This window comes from Cyrtonyx montezumae, unplaced genomic scaffold, assembly GCF_038088225.1.
Source record: "Cyrtonyx montezumae isolate F1298 unplaced genomic scaffold, pur_monq_1.0 scaffold_3, whole genome shotgun sequence".
Taxonomy (NCBI): domain Eukaryota; kingdom Metazoa; phylum Chordata; class Aves; order Galliformes; family Odontophoridae; genus Cyrtonyx; species Cyrtonyx montezumae.
The window spans coordinates 589,374-600,765 of record NW_027072034.1 but is presented as its reverse complement, the minus strand read 5'-3'; the positions used below and the strand labels follow the sequence as shown (position 1 = coordinate 600,765).

General features: G+C 40.8%; 1 protein-coding gene across 2 annotated transcripts in view; it reads left to right on the top strand.

Moving 5' to 3' along the window:
- Window positions 1-11,061: 11,061 nt before the first annotated feature.
- The window catches only part of FNDC3A (fibronectin type III domain containing 3A), a 106,641-nt gene continuing 106,310 nt past the window's right edge, over window positions 11,062-11,392 (top strand). For both annotated transcript variants that reach the window (XM_065743923.1, XM_065743919.1), the window contains exon 1: window positions 11,062-11,246. The gene's annotated coding sequence lies outside the window, so the exon portion shown is untranslated. The remainder of the gene's footprint in view (window positions 11,247-11,392) is intronic.

Sequence of the window (11,392 nt, the reverse complement as noted above, 5' to 3'; positions counted from 1 at the left end):
TGAAAAATGAAAATTGCCTCGTAACTAAAGACCTGGATCAACACTTTTGGAAAAGTAGTACCCTGTACTAAAGTTTGATTGTTGGAGTAGATGATCTTACTGGTCTTCTCCATCCTTAATGATTCCATGATTCTATGGTTCTAAGTGACATTGGTTGGAAAAGAGTGGGAACCCAGTGCATACAAACTGGGTAAGCAGTTTCTTCTGTTGAGTGTAAAACAAGGTGCCTCTATTTAGCAATCCAAGTAACAAGAATAATCAGAGAGGATCCAAGGGAAAGGCACAGACCTTTGTCAGGGGAAGGTCAGGTGGGTGTTAGGGAAGGGTTCTTCAATGAAGGGTGGTAGGCATGGAGCAGGCTCCCCAGGGCAGTGGGCAGGGCCCCAAGTTTCTGGAGTGTTTGGACAGTGCTCTCAGACATGGGACTTGAATGTTGGGTGGTCCTGTGTGGAGTCAGGAGTTTGACTCAATAATCCTTGCGAATTCCTTCAAGTGTGGGATATTATATGATTCTAGGATTCTGTGAACACAAATACAGACATGCTTACACATATGAAAGTGTGATATAGTCAGACATCCAGGAAACAATCAACATGACATTAACAAGGATTTTTAGATAAAGTTAAGTATTTAAAGCAATTTCAATGGTTCAGGAAAAACTATTCAACAGTATCAGGAAAAACTAGCTCAAGTATTTCATAAAAGACCCACAGAAAATTGGCTGATGCCATCCAGCGTGCAAGGAAAGGACCATAGGGTTCTGCTTCATTGCTGCCAGAAGATGGGTCATACACTGTGGGAAGTCTGAGCAGGGTGATGCTGTGAAAGTCTCCTGTGCTGGTCTGCACAATGTCATTTGCAACCACTATAAGGCCCCTTGGCATAGTCATGTAAATAAGAACCAGATCCTTTGATTTCAAAATTGGTATTTTTCAAACATAATAAAGACCCTCTGTGGGAATGACTAAGTCCATGATAGCTGTGCTGTGGTAGTCACAAGCTATTTTGAGTTACTGACTGCATAAAACCATAGGAATATGTATATATTTTTAAATAATGTTAGTCTCCAAGTAGCATAATGGTTCAAGAGAGTTTGTTTTAATATTCCACATGAAAAATAAATTCACTCTCAGAATGAGATTCAAGTATGGAGAGTAATGAGCAAGAGAGTGAAAAATTAGTAAAACTCATGTGATTTAACTGTGAGAGAAGAGCTACATCTCTGTAATGAATCTACCTAATAAACCAAAAGATAATGTCCGATATACTTTTACCATCCAGAGATACAGCTTTACTGGTGTACCAAAGCCTCTTTCCATGTCACAGACGTCAGCTTTTGTGATTCAAGCTTTGTTACGTGACTTAAAATATGTGTGTATCACTGTGAACACCATGCTGGAAGCTGGTGATCACCTAGATCAAGGAGAAGAGATGTTCCTCTCTGAAAAGGAATCTTCACATTATTCCAGGAATGGTGCAAAACATAGCCATCATATTTCTTCATCCTTTTAAGCAGATCAGAAATTACAATCTGTGGAAGTCTGAATATACTTAATATTTATATTATAAAACTCACTGAATCAACTTTGACTTGATTGAAGAGCAGACTTTCTCATATTTTGGAGAATTAATTGTGTTTCTCTGCTTTCTGCACTGATGACTGCTTGATGCTCTATTAATGGGTTATCGGGGGCATTCATTTGCTGCTGTCCCTTCTGACAACACCGCATCCACTTTCCATCCTCCCAAGTCAGAGTGGACAGGAAGGTGAGACAGTGAGCGTCATTAACCAGCAGCTGGCTCACTCACAGTAATTACCACAGCAAGAATGTAGGAGCATTTTATAACCCTGAAATGCTCTACAAATACACTGGTGCTAAACTGGGGAACGTTGCTTCCATTTGGCTTTTGTTACCACAGGTAAACAGAACTTAGCCTACCATATTTCAGGGGAAAGAAAACTATCTCCTCCAATCGCACAGCTCAGATTAAACAATATAGTAGACATGTATTAAGATCAGCAGGGAAATCATTTTCTCTTGCTCCTGACATTCCTTTATGAGAAAAAAAAAAGAAAAATAAAATTAGGGCAGCATGGTCTGTGACACATGAAAAAGGATGTTAAATTTAGAGCAAAGTAGACCAGCAGTTCTCAACCAGTGGTTCATCTAGTCAAACAGTGCCACTGACACTATTTGGATTGAGATACAAAGCTAAAAATCCTGTAATGGACAATCCTTAATAGCGACTGCCAGGGGAAGCATCTTCCTGACCCGAAATAGGAAGTGGCTGCCTTTCATCCTGGAACACCAAGTTTTATAACCTCCTGCGCGTTAATGTCTATTTGTGGTAGCAGCAGGTTTTCTTCTTTCATTTGACTCCTCCTAAAACTTTTGCCTTAGTAATGAGTTCTGAAAGTCAGTACAGTTGAGAGATATTTAATCAGTTTTAGGTGCACTGCCATATTAATGTCACCAGGAACTCCCTTGAGCTCATGGCTCTGGAGAACCTAGGGAAAATTTTGCATATATCCACTGTTTCATTTGTTGTCTGTTTCTTCACAGCACCTAACAACCTGACCTTTTTGTCTCTGCCTCATACATTGCATTTCTGTTGCTTTCTCCAAATCTTTTTCTGCTGTATTTTTATTTCAGAGAGGATCAGAGTTCAATGGAGAGATTCTATTTATATCACCTTCCAACAGGGTTCTGTAAAATGCTGCTGGACATGGTCTTTCTATCATCTGAAATAAGACTCTTTGGCTGACTGTAGGCCTCACAAATATGCTTGGAAAAGTGAAAAAAGGTGTAAGACTTTACTATAAGTTCCTTGTTTCACAGCCCACAAGTCTTGTCCCGCATTTGGGGGTATTTGGGGGCTAGTATTGTGGTATGTGTAAACCTCTCCCAAGAGAAGCATTGATTAATTCTCCAACCACATGGTATCACAGCATTGTCCACATTGCATTCCAGATGCACCTCCACATCTTTTCGAAACACACCGTGCATTAAAATCCCCTGAAGCTTTAAACACTTAATAATGGAATAAAGATAAACTCTTCAGCTGTTGCACATTAAAATTCTCTAGCAAAAGTATGGAAATTCTAAAGGAAACATCTTTAATGAGCTTATAAGTACTGAGTGCAAGACCAAAAACCCCAAGCAAACTGTGATTTTCAGGAGGTTGCAGGAGGTTGTAAGACTAGACAAGTCTGATTACTGCTCATAAAAATTCTTGAAGAAATAAGATGTCATCACTAAAAATACAAACATGCACTGAACAATTAGAAAATAACTTCGGATAGGCAAAATAATCTTATCCTGTGTGCTGAGACAGATCTGTCTAGACTGCTGTCCTTATCTTGCAGCCAAACTGTTGTCCCTGTGGCAGTCAGCTGCACTTTTCAGCAAGCTCTCTTTCCATACACACGAAAATATCCAGGGGAGGAGCTCTGGAAAAGCATATATTCTTTTAGGCAAAAGCTGTTGGAACTGTGGCACCAGATAAAGACCACTTCTTTCAAGCACCTTGGGCTTGAGTGATTAATGAACATGCCATTGTGCCAGCAGCAAAAAGAAATTAAAGAAAATAATCTGAAGTTGAAGAGTGAAACAAGTAAAAGCCCCAGAGGAGCTCAGTCCCTATAGATACACAGAAAACAATAAGAAGAGATTCATATATCACATCCTTCTGTACCTTCAGCCAGCAAGTCCTAGCAGAAAGAAAGATGTCTTGAGACCTTTCTCTCTGTCATTAGCAGATTCAGGTGGACTTGGTCTCTCCCCATTTTCATTTAAAGTCTGAAAATAAAAAATCATGGAACAGGAGAAAAAAAAAAACAAAACATGAGGAGAGCTGCACTGCACAGGAGAACACAGGAACAGTGTCTAAGCCAAAGGTACAACAAAAGATAGCAGGGGGGAAGACACAGTGAATGATCTAAGACCAAGGAGCCTGTTCTGTAGTATCCTGGAGGAAAACAAGAGCAAGACTCAGCTGTGTCTTTGATGAGAGGCCACACTGTGTCTTGAATCTGAAATGGAAAAAAGAGTATCTCACACCATCTTCCAGGAAACAAAATGACAAATTCACCAGGCATATCAAATTTTGCATGAAATAAATTGTTCACTCCAGAACGATGTTTGTACAGTAATGCTTTAATATTGAAAATGCAAAACTGCACAAAGAGGTCAGAAGCAAACTATGTTTTTTTCATTATAAGTCTGATGTTGATGCTCCAGCCAAGGTGTTACTGGTACAAAGAACACAGACTCTCACTGAGGCAGGTCTTAAAACTTAAATCATGAGTATAAGATGAAAACCAGAGGCGAAGAGGGTTATGTAACAGGAATTATGATGAAGGTCCTTATTTTCTCAAGTTGGCAACATGTCCATATTTTAATAAATGCTCAGAACATTGAAGTACTTTCCACAGAGAGAAGACACTTTATGAAGAAAGCATGTGAAAGGTAATCATTATTTCTCATGGGTTTGATGTCTGTACACAATTATTTTTTGTATAATACATGGTGAGATAGTGGTGGATCTTCTCACCACAACACTGAGGTGAGAACAGCGGGCCAGGCTACGTTGTGCCATTCCCAGACCCTTCCTATTTGACGGAGACTTTGGAGTAGTGTTCATCTACCCTGGAACAAACATCAAAACATCATGCAGAAGAAATACTATTCTCTATTTTCATGTTGCAACCAAAATTCGAAGTTGCGTGATCCCCCTTTCCAAAGATAGGTCCTTCCAAAACAAAAGAAAATATGCAAGACTTATCATTTGGAACACTGGTCGGTGTAAAAGATATGGGTGTGACCTGTCATCACTGAATATACTTACTGCTTGGATTCAAAGAGCTCAATTGAAAAATCTCAAATAGAAGTTCAGACTATATATTTTTCTTTTTCTTTTTTCCTTATCTTGTTATTACTTTACAGGGAACATTTGTCAGTTGTATATTTGTTTGTAAGAACATGCAAAAATAAATAGAAACTAATCACTTCTACAGTCAGTAGAATCTCCCAGGCTCAAAAGAAGTATCCACAGTAGCATTCAGAAGGATTTACTATTGTCTCTGCCTGAAATGCCTGGAAAGATTACAGGTTACTTTGGAGAAAAGTAAAGAAGAATTAAATAGTTTCCAGCGTTTAAATAGAATCAGCTAGAACTACAGGGATGCTTCAAAGGGAACAAAAGGGTTTGACTTCATTGAGCCATTTTTCTTGGCAAGAATCTAAGACTCTTGTGAAGAAGATTCTCTTAAGAATCTTGTGTTTTCTACTCATGTCTCATATATATTAATGTTCATCACCACCTATATCAACATACAGAGCAGGACAAAACCCTGGCTGGGGTTGTTGGCTTCAAGTGGATAGTTTACCTTACAGACTAACAAAAAAAGGATTTAATTTATTGCCTATCCTTTGTTAAAATATCATGCACAGACAAAACATAAAAGCAGATGTAGATGAACACAGACATAGTGGGTGAGTTCAAAGCTTGGCGTTCTGTCTCCAGCAGTGCCCCAGTGCAATGCAATGGGCAACTGCACAGTGGTACATCTCCCCAATATCTTCCCACCCCTGGCATTTTGTAGCTTTGAGACTCCCGAAGCCAGAGGTGGTGCCTTTGTGTTTAATAGTCTTTCATGGAATAAACATGCATCCTGCCATGTTTCAGACTTTCTGTAACAAACACAATTGCATAAACCAAGTTAAACCAAGTGACCAGCTAAGTAGTTCAGCTTGCCCAAGAGCTGTGTGTACATTAGCCAGTACCATTCTTACCAAATGAGCAGACCACACAAAAGCAGAATATGTATTCTCCAGGGGCTAAAACAAATTCACTTACAACACAGATGATTAAAAAGGAGGAAACTACAATTCCAACAACAATAAGGCCAGCTTCTACTGCTTGTAGCACTGAGCTGCCGTAGCTATTTCCTGCCACAGGAACCAATTGCCAGTTGCTTGACACTGTTAACATTTCTGAGACACCTCATCAACTATGACTTGAGCTTTTTCCTGCACATAACTTCAGAAAACAAGACTTTTCTTTGTGCTCATCCTGATCTGTAAATTTTCAATGGTTCCATTATTCTGAAGCTAGTGAAGTATACGTGATTTTTGCTGTCACAGAGTTTGTAGGTGCAAAAAGTATTTGTCTAAACATACAGATGGTGCTTTTGCACTGTCTGGATACCTCATTTGAAAGAAAAAGACTTGGGAAAAAAAAAAAGAGAGGAACCAGCTTTCTCCAAGCCACCATGAAGCGGTTAAATTCTTCCAGAAAACCACAGAGAATGTTGGCGACATGCTATATATTCAGTCCTCTTGGAAAAAGAAAAAAAAAACAACCAGGAAAATCTGAATGAAGAGACTAATTAGTGCTCCGTGAGCATGCTGAACTCAGACTGTTATCTTGCCAGACAAGGACTTGCACTGCAAGGCCTTTTACTGAACAAGTTTGAAATACACCCCTATGTGAAGAGGTTGACAAAAACTTTCTTGAACTTCTTTGTCTGCAAGCCCAACATAAGCCTGGTACTTCAAAGGGCTGGAAAAAAGGAGTCACAGCAAAACCCCCAAACCCTGCTATTCAGAACAAGATAATGGAAATCCTGTGTGTCTCAAAACTCCCCAAGTTAGAGACAGAGCTGCTTAAATTGGAAAGGTAACCTCCTTGCTACTGAACTGGGTCAAGAAGTCCTAAACAGTCAACCCATCCTGAATGATACCAGGTACCAAAAGAAAGCCAATCTTCCAAACAATTCATGCTGGACTCTTCGTGGTACGTCTGATGAAATGAAAAAAGCAACTGTTTATTCTGACAGCAAAACCACTGAAAACAAACAAACAAACAAACAAATAAATAGATAATTTCAGATATGAAATTTTGAATATTTAAGGAAGAAAAAATCCCTATATAAATATGGACTACTGTGTCTGGTACCTTAAATTTAGCAAATGAACTGTGTAAGCCTTCCTCCTTCCTACCAATAGATCATATGGTGCCTAACTTTTAATCATAACCTGAAAAGAAAGGCAACAAAATTATTCCAATCTTATTCCAAGCAGAAGCACAAATTCAAAGTATGCTTCTGATGAATGTTTCCATTATGACCAGGACTGACTGATTATTCAGTTTTATCTGTTACCAACCGTTAGTTTACTAAGGGATCAAGAAAGACAGTTCAGAATTATCCCAGTTACAAAGCCAAAAAAAATATCAGCAGTTTTTTAAAGTCATGAAGCCAATAAATACTGCTTTGTTGGTGTTGACAAGCACTGCTTTAGGTATAGATTCAAAGCTTTCTGTAATATAAAATGATACTTTCAATTCACGATGGAAAAAAATCATAGTTCAACTAGTGGCTGATTTCAATATGTTTATCAACTAAGATTTACAAGATATAGAAGAATACTAAGATTTACAAGATATAGAAGAATCAGCTTCAAGAATCCTAAGGGGAATGCCATTGCCTGGAACATTTCACCACTCATATGTGGGGTTTTTTACTTCAGTTTAAAAAGTAATATTACTGCAAGTAGTTCTGTGTTGTGTATTTATTTATCTGTTTTAATAAAGTGAGGTAAATGAACTCAGGATCTAAACTATGTAGTCGCTCTTTCAGTGCATGTAAGCCCTGACTTTATTTTGCTTTTCCAGTTGGCAGATATACCTATAAGTAATTAAATGCCACACAATTAGACTACTCTTTCAGTAGGACTCCAGCTAATGTTTTTGAAGTCGTAATCTTGGCACAATGTTCAAAAATTTTTTAAAGAACTAATTGTTTCTCGTAGAGATTGGTTTGTTTTCGCACCTGTACATCTTAAGGAAATGATCTGCTATGCCTGTTCTTGTTGAGCAACACACTATTTTGTAAGTAATCCTGTTAAAATTGGTGGCATCTCTTCCAAAAAAGGAGATGAATCAGTAAGAAGGGAAATAGCATACTCCACCCACCCTCTGAACAAAACAAACAGCAATTTACCCCAAATCCTCAATACTATGTTAGAGCTGCTCCCATAATGCCAGATCTGAATGGCTGAATTTTGTTGTCGACGACTGGATTAACATTTTTATCCATTAAATCCTCCCATTCATTTTGGTACCATCATTCTACACTTTCAGCTGGTTTAATCCTATCAGAGATAAATCCTATCAGAGAATGATTGTCATAATCATCTTTGTCATTAAAAGCAGGTAAAGAAGCCAGAGATTCCTGGATCTGTGTCTTTTTAAGGTGCTCATCCATATTTTGATAAAAATAAAAAACAAGTTAAGTTTATTACATGCCACTGCTTGATGTGTTTTAATTTTATAAGTTTGTCAAACTGTGTAAAAACCCAGCTGATCATATCAATTAAATTTCAGGCTCCTTCTTTTTTCCCCATAAACATGTATTTTAGTATTGAAACAAATCAATGAATCATGCCTAGCATTATACAGTTCTCATCAAACTTATTTTGATACATCATTGCAACATTAAAGAGGGATTTTTACAGTTCAATTCATTTCAGGCAAAACAGAAGCCAGTAAGTAACTCCTACTGACCAGCAGTCTCTTTTAAAGAGATCTGGACAAATATGATGACTGTTGTGCAGCTCAGGTGAAGATACAGGGTACCTGAAAGGACATAGAAAAAGCACTAACTCGATTTTGTAATAATTAAATTTCCTGTGATTATTTTTTTACCAATCCATCAAAGTTAAATTTCACTCACCTCATAAAGCTGCTGTCAACTTATAGTTTGCTTATTTTGGTGGTGGTTTATCTGTGCATTGGTTACCTGTTTTACACTGGCTGCGTTTCTTTAATCATTTTGTATTACATACATGCAACTTGTCTGGACAAAGATAGCAGTGCTACTGACTTTATGGTTTTCTTGGTCTAGACAAGCAGTCTTCATGGTCCATGAGATCATGATAGATGTTCTCAGCGCTGTTTTCACCTGGTTTGGATGATAAAACAGTTTGCTCATAGTAAATTTGGAGTTCAAGCCTGCTGGTCACTGCTTGTCAGCCACTGCTGTGTGTAGAAGTGGTGAACAGTCGTATTATTTTAACTTCAGAATTTGAGACTTTCTGCTTTCCCTGCAAGGATGGAGAGAAACAGAAATTTGATTAAAGTGACCCAGATTTTAAAATTTGCATGAGTTGCTCAATTCTTATCCCAAGCACTGCACTGCTGCTTATTTTTTATGAGTTAATAAAACTTAATGCAAACATGAAACATTTACATCAATTCTTCAGAATTCCCTATGGACAGTACAGCACCTGTGTCTGACTGAAGAAAGGACAGCTACACAAAGGGGGCACTACTTGGCCAAATAATAATACATCTTAAGGGAGTATGCTGCAAATCCTCTGATGGATTTGTCCTCTCTTTTCTAGTCTACTGGGTTTAACTACCATCTCAATTTCATAAACGTTTTTCATAAGTACTTGGATGTCTATCTGATATAATACAGTAAAGAAATTATGTCTCCATGGCTTCTTCCAGGAAGTTCTACAATGGATGAAAGCATGGGCATTTGGTCAATCATCTGCAAGTAGCCAAAATCTGCACATGCAATTTAGACTGGTAAATAATCTCAATTTAATTTAGTTTTGTTTTAGAAAAATCCATTTATTCATGTAAGACCATGAAAAAGAGATAAAGAGGTCACTATATTGCTTTCCCTAGTACTTAGATTACTTGGAATGATTTTCAGGTGACTTTAAATGTTATTCCAGCAGAAAATGGAATTTCATACATAGGCGTTTAAACATCTGTGACCTGAAAAAGAAGGAAGCAGACTGTGTCATGCAGCGTGGACCAGTGTTTGGCTACGGAGAAGAGTCCAAAACACTCTCAGCTTTTCCTTCTCACCATAAATCTGTACCCATACACCCAAAACATTTCACTGATCACTTAATTTCACCTGCAAGGGATGTGAGGAAGGGTTTTAACACCAGAGAAAGATAGGAAAACAAGTGATCTCTGAACAGATCCAATTGGCAAAACACTCCAATGCTGTGCAGCTGGATAGCACACAAGCGATCTCCCAATAGATCCAACTGGCAAAGCTCTCCAGTGCTGTGCAACTGGACAGCAGAGCCCGCGAGCACTGCGCAGTGGCATTTGTTAAGCCCTGACTCATAGACAGACGAAAGCCACCAGATGAATCACCAGCACTGCGTTCTGCAACACCTAACGAGGTGGCTCATCCAAATATCGATCAGGCCCCAGTCTCCCCAGCTTTGGAGATCTGACAAAGCACGTCCTAGGATGCTGCTTCACTGGTGAAACTGTGAGTTCTGGATGGGGGCCTATGGTGAGCAACCAGGACAGCAGACTTCAGATGGTGCGCCCTTGGGCTATCTTCTGTGTGCCATTAAGCTGTAAAAGTGCTCTGAGCACAGCTGATATGCAAGAGAAATAGCAACCGATTAACTTAATAACAGAGAACTTTAAGGCAAATTAAGAAAAGCTTTATGGAGCAGCTCATTCTGCTCAGTCCACTGCTGCAGGAGGTCATTAAGCCCAGCACTGAATGGAAATCATTTCGATCCACAACGGTTGAAAAAACAGACGTTAAGCGAAAGATAATCCCAAATTAGCATTCAAGACACCAGCCGGGCATTGTAGGTGTTGCGTGAAGACTCTTCCTCCTTGTAAAAGCAGCTGGAGAAAATGTGTTTTTTTTCCTCTTTTTCCCTCACGAGCGCGACACGATGTGTTTAAGCACAAACACCTGACCAATGGGGGTCAGACCCACAGCCCCACAAGCCCCGCCCCTCAGCCAGTTGGCCCCGCCCTCAAAGGCCATATGGCCCCGCCCCCTATTTGACCCCGCCCCTCCGGTCCAGGAGCAGCTCCCCGCGCAGGCGCAGTGCATAGCGGAGCTAGCTGCCCCCTCGCGGCCCCTCCCAGCCCTCCACAAAGATGGCGGCCGCGCTCCGGCGGGCGAAGCTGAGGGGAGCGTCAGGACTGCGGGGCGGAGGTGGCGGCGGCGGCAGCGCCAGCGCCAGCGGCGGGGGCCAGTGACAGGTGCGGGGAGGGGAGGAGTGAAGCGGCGGTGGGCGAGGCGCAGGTACCTGAGGGGCGGGCAGGGGGTGGAGAACCGCCGGCGCGGCACCGCCCCTGCCCGAGCTGCGCCATCGGGAACTCCCCCCGCTCCCCGCCCTGCAGCCGCTGTCCGCCGCCGGCGGAGCTCGGACCGTTAGCCGGGGATCGGCGGGGCCATGGCGGTGAGTCGGGAAGCCGAGAGCGGGGCACGGCGCCGCCTCACGCACCCTCGGGCGGGGACAGCGGCCGGAGCGTGCTTCCCCTGGGGGGTGGGGGGGAAACTTTCCGCCTTGCTCCGGCCGGGGATGGGGGGGGAGTGGGTGTCCCG